This window comes from Apium graveolens, chromosome 10, assembly GCF_009905375.1.
Source record: "Apium graveolens cultivar Ventura chromosome 10, ASM990537v1, whole genome shotgun sequence".
NCBI classification, from domain to species: Eukaryota; Viridiplantae; Streptophyta; class Magnoliopsida; order Apiales; family Apiaceae; genus Apium; species Apium graveolens.
This window is the reverse complement of record NC_133656.1, coordinates 156,945,653-156,960,585: the sequence shown is the minus strand read 5'-3', so window position 1 is coordinate 156,960,585 and position 14,933 is coordinate 156,945,653.

Here is a 14,933-nt window from a genome sequence, read left to right as displayed (position 1 = left end):
GCTACAAAAATGTATATGCTGAGATGGAATTGAAGAATTACATTATTTCCAAGGGTGCTCCTTTAGCCTAAGCAAATTACTTTCTTTTCCTTTGATCCCTGGTTTTCTTTCCTAGCCTCCTGTCATTCTCCTCTATTTGAAGTTGAAGTTGTCTGTAGAATTCAGCTTCATCTTCTTCATTGATATCTAACTTAGATTGCATATCCTTGAGAGTTTCATTACTGGCAATCTTTAGCTGATCTTCAATTCTGAAAAATCTTCTGACTCCTTTGTTGTCTCTGAACTCCATCAACCAATGAGGTGATTTATGAATTGTAATTCCTCTTTCTTGAATGAGTAAAGTTCTAGGCAAAGCATTGGGCTCCCTCCAAGTTTTCCTTATGTTGGCAATCTTGTTGAGAATCTCAGTCTTGGCAGTCCTGGTAAAGCCAGAATCCCTTTGTATGGCTGAGTAGACTCTGATCAAGGTAGAGTAGCCTTCATTCAGAATTCTGTGAAGAGACCATGTTCTTTCCCCAGCTCCTTTGTATTTAAACACTAGTCTTTCTGGTAGCTGTCTATAGGCAGCTATTCCCCTTACATCCTCCAGCTCATCCAGATAGAGTTCAATGTCTGAAAATTCTTTTATGTCACAGATGTGAACATAATCATCTTTAGAGGTTAGAGGTTTAGGCTTAGGCTTCTGTGTGAATTTGATTGAGGCTTTAGAGGGTGTTGATTTGATTCTTCTTTTCTGCTTCTTTGATGGTGGAGAAGAGGTTAGGAAGGTGGGCAATTTGATGGTGTCCCAATCAATTGGTTCCTCCTTGGGAATGATTGTTTCACCATGAATGTTCATGAAAGGGTCAGGTACAATGGGTTCAGGAATAGAGGGTAGTGGTTTGGATATTGATTGGGTTTCTTCAGTCTTATCTACCTTCTTTCTCTTTGCATTGACCTTCTTCCTTTTCCCTTTCTGCCATTCTTCCTTACTTCTTTCCTCCATCTCAGTACCAACCATGTCCCCCATAGCTTCATCTTCACCTTTGTCTTCAATTTCTTTCTGTTCTTCAGCCTGACTTGACTTTAGCTGTTTTTCAAGCTTTGGTTGTGCTCTTTTGTCAGCCTTTAGCTGTTCGGCTTCTTCCTTCAACCTTTTGGTTTCTTCCCTCTTGGCTATTGAGAATTTGGGATGTCCTTGCATCACACATATGCTCTTTTCCTCTCTGAAGATAATAGCCATGTTTCTCCTTACAGCCTCATCCATGGTCTCTTTGAGATATGCAATACTTTTACCTAAAAGCTTGTCCTCATCAGCTTTTGGAAGAGGAAAATCCACCTCTTTTAGAGGATTCTTTGTAGAGTCCTTATTGGATCTGTTGTTAGGCTTGAGAACCATAGGTTGCAGATCTTTGGAAGAAGTTTCTCCATCCTTATGCCTCCCTACTGGCTTGAGTTCCATAATAATTGATTCCACTTTTGTGCTATGTTTCACAGATTGTGATTGAGAAGTTGTAGAACCAAATATTAGTTGCATCTTTTCATCAATCTTCTTCCTTTGCTCTTTGACTTGCAATTCAACTGCTGCTATCTGGATTAGATCAATTCCATCTAGCTTTCCTTTGACTTGAATAGTTGGAGAAGTTGTGATGACATGAACTAGCACTTGAGAAATCTGAACTGTTGTAGATGGCTCTCCTTCCCCTTCCTCTTTATTCTCCCCCTTTTTGTTATCATCAAGGGTAGGGGTCAAGCCTTGTGCTTGTGCCAGCTGCATGAGTAGATTTGTTTGAGTTTGTTGATTCTGAAGAATGGTGACCATAGAGTCTTCAATAATGTGAACCCTATCTTCCAATCTGGCCAGCCTCTTGTCAACATCAGATGCTTTCCTCAGTCTCCCCAACAAATCTTGCATAGTACCATAGGGTATAACTGAATCCAATTTCTCAGCATTGTAGGATTTCAGATCAGCAATTTCCTGCTTGAGCTCATCCACACTTAGATTTTGCTGGTAATGCTGCAACTGCAAGAGATGCAGAGATTCCAGATGAGCTTGAAGAATTGCCTTGGTACCAGCATCTTGAGTCTCCTGAAGGGCCTTCTGAATTGTCATGACTTGTCTGACCAAAGTGACACCAAACTCTCCTGGTGTTGATGGTTTTGCCCATGCCCATTCAGGAAGATCAGGAACAGAACTTGGGCCTGCTACTCCCCCTAAGTTCATGCTCTCATTCAAAGAATTAGAGTCATCATCATTAGAATTTACTCCAAATTCTTCAGATGGCTCACCAGCTTGAGAAGGCAGCCTGTTGACAGCAGCTTTGTCTCTGAGAAGAGATTCTGAAGTGTGTACAATGTGTAGTGTCTGTTCTGCCTCCACATTGCCCTGTGCAGCCAATAATTGATAGGCTGAAACAGGGTGAGTAAAAATGTCAGCATCCAAGGAAATGTTATCAATGACAGCTTTGTAATGTTGCTGAAATTGTCTTCCCTTGTCTGCATCATCCACTTTCATTAACTCACTAGCAATGGCTGGATCCAGCCTTATAGCTTCTCTACCTGCCTTTCTCTCAATTTCTCTCTGTTCTTGCATCAGGGGCTCCCCCTGGCTCACACACACCCTCACACCCTCACCCTCACCTTCTAAGGTGGCACTCCTCTCACTCACTTTTGCCATGCTGGAAGAAATAGCATGCATGTGGTGACTCTCAACCTCTCCTTTTGCCTGGGAGCAACCCAGCCTCTCACTCAAAAGATCACTCCCTTCCCTCAAACCTAACAGTGATTGTACAGTTGCCATGTCCTCTACAGTTGGAATTGTTTCTGTTAAGTGTGTAGAGACCATCAACGGATAGGGAATATCCGTTGAAGTGGAAACTGATGACATCAATGGATAACTGCTGTTAAGCTTATCCGTTGAAGAACAACCACTTGTCAACGGATGAGAGATATCCGTTGAAGAAGGAAAAGATGTAGATATAGAAAGTGACATAATTGTTGAATCTGTGTGGATTGATTTTAAGTGTGATGACACAGATTCTGCAACTACATCTGAAATAATTGGCTGATGATCCAACAAATCATCTAAAAGATGATGATCACCAGGTTTTGAGTGGGGCTCCTCCCTGAGTTTTAATGAGGGAGAATCAGGAATTGATGTGAATATCATATCCACATCCAGAGAGGGTGTTGGAGAGTTTGATGAATGGTGTGTTTCTATATTGAGAGAATGGGGCTGTGATTCCACATTTGCTGGAATCACATCAAGCTGAATTTGAGAAGGCACAGATACATGTGGATGTATATGTGTTATGTGTGTCCCTTGTGTGGAAACTAGGGTCTTGGACTTCTTCTTCCTTGAAAAGGCTTTAAATGGTGAATGTGTGGCTTCAGTGTCCCTCCCTCTTTTGTTCTGTGTCCCTGGTTGGGGACTATTTTCAATAGTTACAACCTTTTGGGAGGATGCAACTAGGGATGTGTTGGACTCCTTTTGAACCACCACAGACTTTTGAGAGACTGTGGCTTGGCTGGTTTGGGTACCACTCATCTCTCCCACCTTATCCTAGGGGGCTTTTTGATGTTCACCCCTCCCCTCACCACTCACATCCTGTTCACTCCCTTCAGGGTTTATGGTAGTTGTTACAACTGTTGTCTTTTGAGAAACAACAGAGGTAGGTTTCTTTGACTTGACTTTGGAAACTTTAGATTTGGTGGCTTTGGTAGGAGCCTGTTTGGACAGAGACACAGGTTCCATAGCCACACTAGAAGGCAAAGAAACATTGGAGTTGGAAATAGTAGGAGTTATAGAAGTATTTACCTCACTTACCTGTGGTGCATTCATGATTGGCAAGTATACCAATGGCACCTGGCTGTTGAGGTTCATTCTCAAAAGGTCTGCAAGGACCCTTTTCTCTTCTGCCCAGCATTTGAGTTTATTATTCTCATTGGATATAACCAAACCTTCAACAACATGGTTAGCCAATAACATAAAGAATCTAGCATAGTAGATGTTATGTGGTCTATTAGCTTTGTTACCTAATCTGGAACCTAATTCTAGCATAACACAGTTGCTAAAATTAAAGTACCTATCAGAAACTAGCATATAGAGCATATTAACAAGAGATGAAGTGATAGCATCAAAATTGCTAATCTTCCCAGAGAAAACCTTAATAAAGGCATCTCCAAGAAAACTCCATTCTTTCCTAAGGCCTTTCCTTCTAATACTACCTAAACTAGCAGAATCAAAAGCATAGTCTATGGAATCTAGCATAGCAGAGACATCTTTATCAGTGTGTGGTGTCATGGCATTATTCTCAGGCAACTTAAAACAAGATTGTATATCATCACAATTAATGCAATAGTCCTTACCTTTGAGAGAGAAGGCAATAGTCATATATGTGGAGTTGAACTCTGCAGTTGTCCAAATCTCCTCAATCACCTCACAGTAGATGGTCGGGGCTTCCAGCATTGCATAGCTTAGTTTGCAGTTTTTGATGAAGTCCATCATCTTGTGATAATCAGAATGGGCTTCATTCTTTTCAACCAAGGCTATGAAATTATTCTTTTCATAAACAAATCATGTTTGAGACATGATTTTGACTACTGGTGCCATTGTTGTGAGTAGAGGTTGCAGAGAAAAACTTGAGAATTTAGAGAGAAAGAGAATAAGAATTGCAAGAAAGCGTAAAGTGAGAATAAGAGTTCAATTGGGCTTTTATACTTTCTTGAATTAAAACGTAAATAAAATGATTAAATGATACTTTTAAGTAAGTTACAGCCATTCAAGAATAAATAAAACTGTAGAAATTCTGAAAACTACCTTAAATACAAATACATACAACACTGTATATCTGTATCAACGGTTGAGTAAAAGAATCAACGGCTGTGACTCACTTATAGTAACTGACGTGACACTTCAACGGATAAGGGAAATAGTTATCCGTTGATGAACAACACCATTTTATCCGTTGAAGGATAAAATTACCAGAAATGTAATTGTCTTTCAACGGATAATGAACATCCGTTGATAGAACAATTTTGGCTTTCAACGGATAGAGAATATCCGTTGATAGGATAAGTCTTAATTAAAGCCAACTTTGTTCTTGCAGCAAATTCATTTCAGGCTTCAAGACAGATTATATAGATGACATAGATTATGAATAATTAAGCATACCTAACTCACTTACTAATCTTGTGAATGTTAATTCATCAAGTGGCTTGGTAAATATGTCTACAATCTGCTTTTCACTTGGAACAAAATGAAGTTCCACTGTACCTTTCATCACATGTTCCCTAATGAAGTGGTACTTGATATCAATGTGCTTGGTTCTTGAGTGCTGCACTGGATTTTCAGTAATGGCAATGGCACTTGTGTTGTCACAAAATATTGGAATTTTGTCAACAGTCAGACCATAGTCAAATAGTTGATTCCTCATCCATAGTATCTGTGCACAGCAACTACCAGCAGCAATGTACTCAGCTTCAGCTGTTGATGTGGAAACAGAATTCTGCTTCTTGCTGAACCATGATACAAGCTTGTTCCCTAGAAATTGACAGGTGCCTGTTGTGCTTTTCCTGTCTATTTTGCAACCTGCATAATCTGCATCTGAGTAGCCAATTAGATCAAAACCAGACTCTCTAGGGTACCAAATTCCTAGATTTGGAGTCCCTTTGAGATATCTGAAAATTCTTTTAATAGCCACTAAGTGAGATTCTTTAGGGTCAGCTTGAAATCTAGCACAGAGACATGTAGAAAACATTATATCAGGTCTACTAGCAGTTAAATATAAAAGTGAGCCAACCATGCCTCTATAACTTGTAATATCCACAAACTTTTCAGCCTTGTTTAATTCAAGCTTAGTGGCAGTGGCCATGGGAGTTTTTGCAGGTGAACAATCCATTAAGTCAAACTTCTTTAAAAGATCATAAATATATTTAGTTTGACTAATGAAAATTCCACCACTAACTTGTTTAACTTGTAAACCAAGAAAGTAAGTTAGCTCTCCCATCATGCTCATTTCATATTTACTTTGCATTAATTTAGCAAACTTTTTACAAAGCTTATCATCTGTAGATCCAAATATAATATCATCTACATAAATTTGTACAAGTATCTTAGAGCCATTAACATTTCTAAAGAAGAGAGTTTTGTCAACAGTACCTCTTGTGAAGTGATTATCTAGAAGGAACTTTGACAAAGTCTCATACCAGGCTCTAGGTGCTTGCTTTAGTCCATAGAGTGCTTTCAACAGATAATACACATAGTCTGGAAAATTTGGATCTTCAAAACCTGGAGGTTGGCTTACATAAACTTCTTCCTCCAATTCCCCATTTAGAAATGCACTCTTGACATCCATTTGATAGACTTTGAAATTGGCATTAGCTGTATAGGCTAGAAAGATTCTGATGGCTTCAAGTCTGGCAACTGGAGCAAATGTTTCATCAAAATCTATTCCCTCTTGTTGAGAATACCCTTAAGCAACCAATATGGCTTTATTCCTTATGACAATGCCATTTTCATCCATCTTGTTTCTGAATACCCATTTTGTGTCAATAGAACTCTTGTTCTTTGGCTTGGGTACCAGCTTCCATACTTTATTCCTTTCAAATTGGTTTAGCTCCTCTTGCATTGCTAAAATCCAATCTGGATCCAATAGAGCTTCTTCCACTCTCTTAGGTTCCTCCTGTGATAGAAAGCTACTATACAGACATTCATCTTGAGTAGCCCTTCTAGTTTGTACTTTTGATGTAGCATCACCAATGATCAGTTCAAAAGGGTGATTCTTGGTCCATTTCCTTTGAGGTGGTAGATTAGCTCCAGATGAGGTTGCCTCAGTATTGTCATGATGTGAGATAGAATTTTGATTTGTTGAAACTCCCCCTGAGTTGCTGATCCTTTAAAAGGAATTGGGAGCTCTATCAACTGATGAAGTGAATTGATTATCCGTTGACAGACTGTGATCAACGGATGCTTCATTATGAACTTCAACGGATGATGCATTTTGTCTTTCAACGGATGCTGCATTGCTTCTTTCAACGGAAGCTGGATTATGACTTTCAACGGATACAGCATTCTGTGCATTATCCACAGGCAGATTCTGAATTCTTCTTGAGATGCCTTCTTCATCATTCTCATCTTCACTATCATCACAGTATATCTCAATGTTGTCAAATTTGAGTCCTTCATGATGTCCCTCATCTGTTAGTCCATCAATCTTTTTATCATCAAACACAACATGTACAGATTCCATGACAATGTTGGTTCTTAGATTGTAGACCCTATATGATTTTCCAGCAGAATAACCAACAAATATTCCTTCATCAGCCTTTGCATCAAACTTCCCTTTGTGATCAGATTGATTCCTTAAGATGTAGCATTTGCAACCAAAGACATGTAGAAAGTTTAAAGTTGGTTTTCTTCTCTTGAATAATTGATAGGGAGTCATGCATTTTGCCTGATTGATTAGAGAAATATTCTGAGTGTAACATGCACAGTTAACAGCCTCAGCCCAAAAATAAGTTGGGAGTTTTGACTCTTCAAGCATTGTCCTTGCAGCTTCAATTAGTGATCTGTTCTTCCTTTCCACCACACCATTTTGTTGTGGAGTTCTTGGAGCTGAGAACTCATGCATGATCCCACTTTCTTCACAGAACAACTTCATGGTTGAATTCTTGAACTCAGTTCCATTGTCACTCCTAATATTCCTTACTTTGAAATCAGGATGATTGTTGACTTGCTTGATATGATTGATGATGATTTCACTAGCTTCATCCTTTGATCCAAGAAAATAAACCCATGAAAACTTTGAGAAATCATCTACAATCACTAGGCAGTATCTTTTCCTTGAAATTGACAATACATTGACTGGTCCAAAAAGATCCATGTGTAGAAGTTGTAGTAGTTCATCAATTGCAGATTCAAGCTTCTTACTGAATGATACTTTCTTTTGCTTTCCTTTCTGACAAGCATCACACAGTCCATCCCTTGTGAATTCCACTAGAGGCATTCCTCTAACTAAGTCCTTTTTGACTAGATCATTCATTGTCTTGAAATTCAAATGGGACAGCTTCTTGTGCCATAGCCAACTTTCAACTGGACTTGCTTTGCTGAGAAGACAAGTAATGGATTCTGCATCTGTAGAGTTGAAATCAGCTAAGTACACATTCCCTTTTCTAACTCCAGTTAGAACCACTTTATTGTCCTTTTTACTTGTGACAATACAGGCTTCAGAATTGAAGGAAACAGTATTCCCTCTGTCACATAGTTGACTGATGCTCAATAAATTGTGTTTGAGACCATCAACCAATGCAACTTCATCAATGATGACATTTTCTTTTGAAATCAAGCCATATCCCATAGTGAATCCTTTGTTGTCATCTCCAAAGGTTATGCTAGGGCCAGCTCTCTCCTTAAACTCTGTGAGCAGGGTGAAATCTCCTGTCATGTGTCTTGAACAACCACTATCCAAGTACCATAGATTCCTTCTTTGTCCCTGCACACAACAAAATCAATCAAGTTGATTTTGGTACCCAAGTTTCCTTGGGTCCAGCCTTGTTAGTCTTTTTCCTAGACTTCATTCCTCCTGCATCTTTTGACTTAGGTAACTTTGGGTCAACCTTGGTCTCAGATGTGGTTGGTTGAAGTGTAGGGTTAGTCACAGAATCATTTAACACATTTGATTGAATTTGATAAGGCATAGGTTGTGCAAACATGTTATTCCACATAGGCATATTGTATGGCATTTGAGGCATACTAAATGCAGTAAAATAAGGATTGTTAATATATGGCATGTTTGCAAAATGTGCATGGGGATTCTGGTGAGACATAACAGGCATAGCATGCAGAGGTGACATAGACATGTTAGGCATGGAGGGATTTGAAGGCATGTGAGCATTTTTAACAGATTTGCAATTATCAGATAGGTGATTAACACTTTTATAATGCACACAGCTTTTTCTAGGAGCATACCTAACAGGTGTGTAATTGTTATGTTTATTAATCCCTACATTCCCATTTCTTTTAGATTTTCTTTTAGTCTCCTTCTTATCCTCAACCAACTTAAGCCTATCTTTTAGCTGATCTAAAGTCATGTGTCCTATATTCACCTTACTGACATCTCTGGATGTGCTAGCTCCTTCTTTGACAAAGTTCTTGAGAGTTGAATCATTCTTTTTATTGAGATTATTTTTAAAAGAACTTGCCTGTTTTAATTGATGAGCCTTCAACGGATGCTCCTTTTCTTCCTTCAACGGATAACTTTCATCATCCGTTGATTCCACATCCGTTGACAATCCATCAATTAATTCTAACTCCTTTTGGTTTTTCTTCCAGGCATCCTCACAGAATGATTCAATTCCCTGAACCTTTGCAATCTGAACACTAACATCCCTGGATGTTTTCCAGGCCTTGATTACCTCTTGCTCACTTTCTAACTGTTTAGAAAGAATTTCTACTTTCTTAACAGCTTCTGCTAGTTCACTCTCAACAGTCAAGCATTTAAGTTTTATCTTTTCAAGCTCAATTACCTGGTCCTCTAACACAGCATTTCTATCACTTAAAAACACATTATTCTCCTTGATCCTAGTGTTTTCTTTTGCTAGTGATTTAAGGGAAACACGCAAATGATATAATTCATTGGTCATATCATTTATGGCTTCATTGCATTCATGTTTAGAAAGCTGAGAGAGATCAGTAGTTATTACCTGGTTGCTTGATGAACTAGTTTCATTTTCATCAGAATTAGCCATCAGGGCTAGGTTGACATATTCCACATCATCATCTTCATTTACCCCATCTGCTGCCCAATCATCTTGAGTGAGAACAGCTCTTTCCTTTTGTTTGAGCAAATCAAAATACTTCTTTTTGTAATCAACTTGCTCAAATTTCTTTTTCTCAGAATTTGGCTTCCTACACTCACTTGCAAAGTGTCCACTAATGCCACAGTTGTAAGATTTGAACTTTGATTTGTCCACCATGTTTTTGTTTGGCTTAGTGAACTTTGTGTTTTTCCTGAACTTCATTTTTGCAAACCTCCTGGACAGAAAGGCCAAATGTTCTTCAATGTCATCAGATTCATCCTGACTGGAATTGTCTTCATCCTCAGCAACTTGCTCTTTACCCTTGCTTGATTCTGATTTGCTTGTGCCAATTTTGAGACTTGGCATTGTCTTCTCCTCATTCCTGGCTTCCATCTTCTCACTGTCAGCTACAAGAGCAACTGTTCCTCCTTTTCTCTTTCCCTTTTCCAACAGCTCATCCTACTCCATTTCAAGTTCATAAGTCTTCAGAATTCCATATAATCTTTCAAGTGTGAAGTTCTTATAATCTTGAGAATTTCTCAAAGAGACAGTCATGGGCTTCCATTCCTTTGGCAGAGACCTAAGAAATTTTAAGTTGGAATCCTTGAATTGGTACACTCTACCATACAGCTTCAATCCATTCAACAGTTTCTAAAACCTGTTGAAGGTATCATTTAATGATTCACCTTCTTCAAAGTGAAAATATTCATACTGTTTAATAAGAAGCTGCATTTTGTTCTCTCTGACCTGCTCAGTACCTTCACAGATGATTTGTACAGTATCCCAAACTTCCTTTGCAGTTTGGCTATTGATGACATTGTCAAACATATCTTGATCTAAGCCATTAAACAAAATGTTCATGGCTCTCTTATCCTTGCGGATTTCTTCCATGTCTTCAATAGTCCATTCTGCTTTTGGCTTGGGAATGGACTGTCCAACAGCAACTGTTGCAGTTGCAGTTGTGGCTACTTTGTGAGGGATGTGAGGACCATTTTCAATACAGTTGATGTAGCTTTCATCTTGAGAAAGAAGATGTAAATGCATCTTCACTTTCCAGTTATGATAATTATCTTTTTCCAGGACTGGAATCTTTACACCAATATCCTTCCTACTCATGATGGTAGCAGGAGGATTCTTCTGTGCACTCATGATGTTAGCAGAATAGATCTTTAAACTCTTTGTATGTTAAGAGCTTGCTCTGATACCAATTATTATTCCCAGTGGACTAACAATGAGATTTACAGAAGGGGGGTTGAATGTAAATCTCAAAACTTTTTCAAGTTTTGAGCAGTTTCTAAGGCTAAGTGTTTGAGTGATCAAATGTGTGTAAATTGCTTGAAGCTGATGCAGACAGATATATATATTCAAACACAAATGTAATGAGCACAAAGAACTTAAAAACTTTTCTGGTGGATTTGTTGTTCCACCAGAGATGTGTTATTTCAGAAAATCTGTGATTCAAAGAATTAAATCACAGCTGCTTCCTAGTACAAACTAGATGATTTTCTCTTTTGATATTTCTAAACAGCTTAGGAAAATTCATATCTAATTACTAGCTGCTACTTGGTTTATATATCACCAAGTTTACAAGTGAAGACAAACTGTAAAATACAATTGAAAAGATTCTTCACATGTTTCTTCTTCATTTCTCTATCCAATGCACTCTAGGATAATCTGTAAATCTTTGAATACTTCCTTGTTTGCATCAGAATGAAAATGCTACATTTTCTTGATTCCTGCTAGAGGCTTCCACATTCCAGTATGTCTTTGTCAACCCATGTGCCTCTGTCAGCTTGTGAATTGTCACTATCAACTGCGAATGAACTAAGCATCCGTTGAAGCTTTCATCCGTTGATGCCTTATCCGTTGAGGCTTTATCCGTTGAAGCTTTATCCGTTGATGCATTATCAGTTGAAGTCTTTATCCGTTGAAGCACTTATCCGTTGATGGATATTATCCGTTGAAGCATTAGAGACATCCGTTGAAGCTTTGTTTCTTATCCGTTGAAGGTCTTCAATATCCGTTGACACTTCTTCACTTATATAAAATTACAAGGCATGAAATATTTACAATTAGCCCTCCTATTTGTACATCCATTAGTAGTCAACATGACTGATTATTTCCTAACAACATCTAAGAATTACAGCTTGAAACCAGAGAGTGAAATGTGCTACAATACTAAACTTATTGCTAAGTAAAGCTACTCCTTCAACGGATAGCCAAGATGGTCTTATCCGTTGAGGCTACAAACACTAGATTTCTACTTAAGTGTTTTGCTTAACTTATCATCAAACTAATACACATATTCCTAACAGTTCATATGTTTTAAGAATTCCATATAGAACTTCCAGTGTTATTCTGCTCAAGTCTCTCCCTTCTCTGATTGCTGAAATTTTCTGTTCCAAATGGCCAGGGAGAGTAATCAAGAACTTCAAGTTCACTTCTTCAGTTTCATAATATTTGTCATGGAGCTGCAAGTCATTTATCAGCTTATTAAACCTTTCAAATACATCTGTTATACTTTCTTTTGGCTTGGCCATGAAACCCTCATATTATGAAATTAGTATCCTTCTTTGATTAGATCTAACTTCCTCGGTTCCTTCACAGAGTATTTCAATCTTTTACCATATTTGCTTGGCAGTGTCACAATTGATAATGTTGTTGTACATCACATTGTCAAGTGACTCTATCAATATTAATTGCAGGCCACTATCCAGGGAAACTTTCTCCTTTTCAGGCTCAGTGTACTCAGAAGGATCTTTTGGAGGATAATAAGCTGGAATGACCATGTCTCCATCTGTAGATTCTTCAACTCTAACCATAGGAATGAAGGGTCCATTTTTGAGAATCTAAATGTAGAGTGGATTGGCCATCTTAATAGACAACAACATTTTCTTTTTCCAAAGAGTGTAGTTAGCTTTGTCAAATGTAGGAATTTTGATTCTACTGATTTTTTGTGTATTCATTCTTCCAAGATCTTGAATTTGTTTACTTTCAGATTTAGCTCTGATACCACTTGTTAGGAAATGAATAACACACAGAGGGGGGGGGTGAGTGTATTTTTCTGTTTTTATGCTTTTCTTGAGCTTTTTATGGTTGAACAAAGTAAATTAAATCTTGTAGTGAAATGTGTTACTGCAGAAATTAAACATGCAATAATAAAGAACACAGATCTTTCAAAACTCACTTAATTTTATATTAAAATTAAGAATGTTTTGCTACAAAATTTTTAGGCTCTTTGTTAATAAATAGCTTAGTTTCTTGTTGAAAGTGTTACAAGATTTTCTATCTAAATTGTTACCACTTACTAAAGGAGCAGTGTTAACTTTATAATTTAGTTAATTGCTGGTTTACACAGTGTACAATAAGACATGCTATTAACTTTAGTAAACTGTCACTTGTCATTTCCATTTTAGGAAAATAGTATCTTCTATTTATGGCTTAGCATATCTTAGCATCATGTGTTTACTTTGATCTTCCTTTGTCAGTTAATCTTCACCATTGATCTTGTACACTCTTCAAGCTAATTTTTGTAGACTTATCAATCCAGCTGGTTGGATTGTTTGTTGATTGTTAATCTTGGATATTGAACTGATCTGCAATTCTGTACTTTGAGATTTTACCTCGAGATCTCCAGTTTGGTCTATAGAGAGCTTGACATCTCGATAAGTATAATGGTTTATCGAGATCTCTAGTGCTCTATAGTTAATTTGACTTGTAGAGGTCTCTCAGTTCTCTATAAGAGAATTTGGCTTGTCGAGATCTCTGGTCTTCATATCTTCACTTTGACTTATCGATATCTCTGAGTTCTCTGGTGACTTGTTGACTTGTTGATAACTTAGAGAGCTTGACATCTCGATAAGTATAATGGTTTATCGAGATCTCTAGTGCTCTATAGTTAATTTGACTTGTAGAGGTCTCTCAGTTCTCTATAAGAGTTCTCTAATGAATGTTGACTTATCGATAACTCTGAGTTCTTTAGTGAAGGAATGACTTGTTAATATCTCCAATCTTCATGTCTTCAATTTGGCTTGTCGATATCTCTGAGTTCTCCAGTAGCTTTCCCGAGTTCTCTATAAGTCATTCTGGAGTTCTCGAATGACTTTTCTATAACACTAAATCTGTGACTTGTAGAGATCTTGACTTAGAATATTTTTCATAAAACAGATTTATTCAACTCCAAGTTTCTTCATAATTCTTCTGAGGCATGATCTTCTTGATCTTCTTCCAGATAGAATTCTTAGGCTTGACACTGTTTATAGAAAAAGACTTCAGTCTGCTCCTTTGATATTTTTACAGACTTTAAATGTTACAAGTACAAAATACAAATTAAGATAACAATACAACTTACTTAGGATTGTCAAATTGACTTAGTCTTGTTAAGTTACAGGCATGTCTTGCACAACACAAAACTTTCACTTTTTCGTCTATTATGTTATAATATAGATTTAGTTATTAAAAATTTGCAGTTTAGAAGTGTAAATTTTTTTCATTTATATTTTATAATTTTCTTAGGGTTTAGGGAAATTTATATTTCATATTTTATATTATATTTCATATTTTATAATATTCTTTGGATTTATGCTATATTTTATATTTCAATTTGGTTTTTGACAATTAAAATTTTTATTTGAACAATTTCGCGTTCGAGTTGTAGCAATATATTAGTTTTTAAAAATATTAATTTTAGAAATATTAATTTAATTGAATTAATATTTAGTTTTTAAAAATATTGATTTTAGAAACATTCAATTTTAAAATTTATATTTTACGATTTTTAATTGATTGGCGTGCATAAAGGATAGAAAAATTGATTGGAGCGAGAGTATGTCGGAGAAGCTGAAAAAGTAGGTGTATGGGGAGGAACCAAAGAAATAATGGTTAAATGCCCATCTCTATTCATCACTAACATAGTACTCCTCAACCCGAATAGAATAATATATCTAAAAATAAAATGTGAGCCTAAGTTGTGTTTTAGAAATATTTAGTTGTGAAAAATTTGAAATTTAAAAGTTTTACTTATATTTTACAATTGAAGTCTGGACCCTAATTCACATATTTACGTATTATATATTTTATTAATTCCCCATTTGATTTTATAAATATTCGTAATAAGATAAATAAAAGGAACAACATTTTAGGCTTTAGTGCCTTTA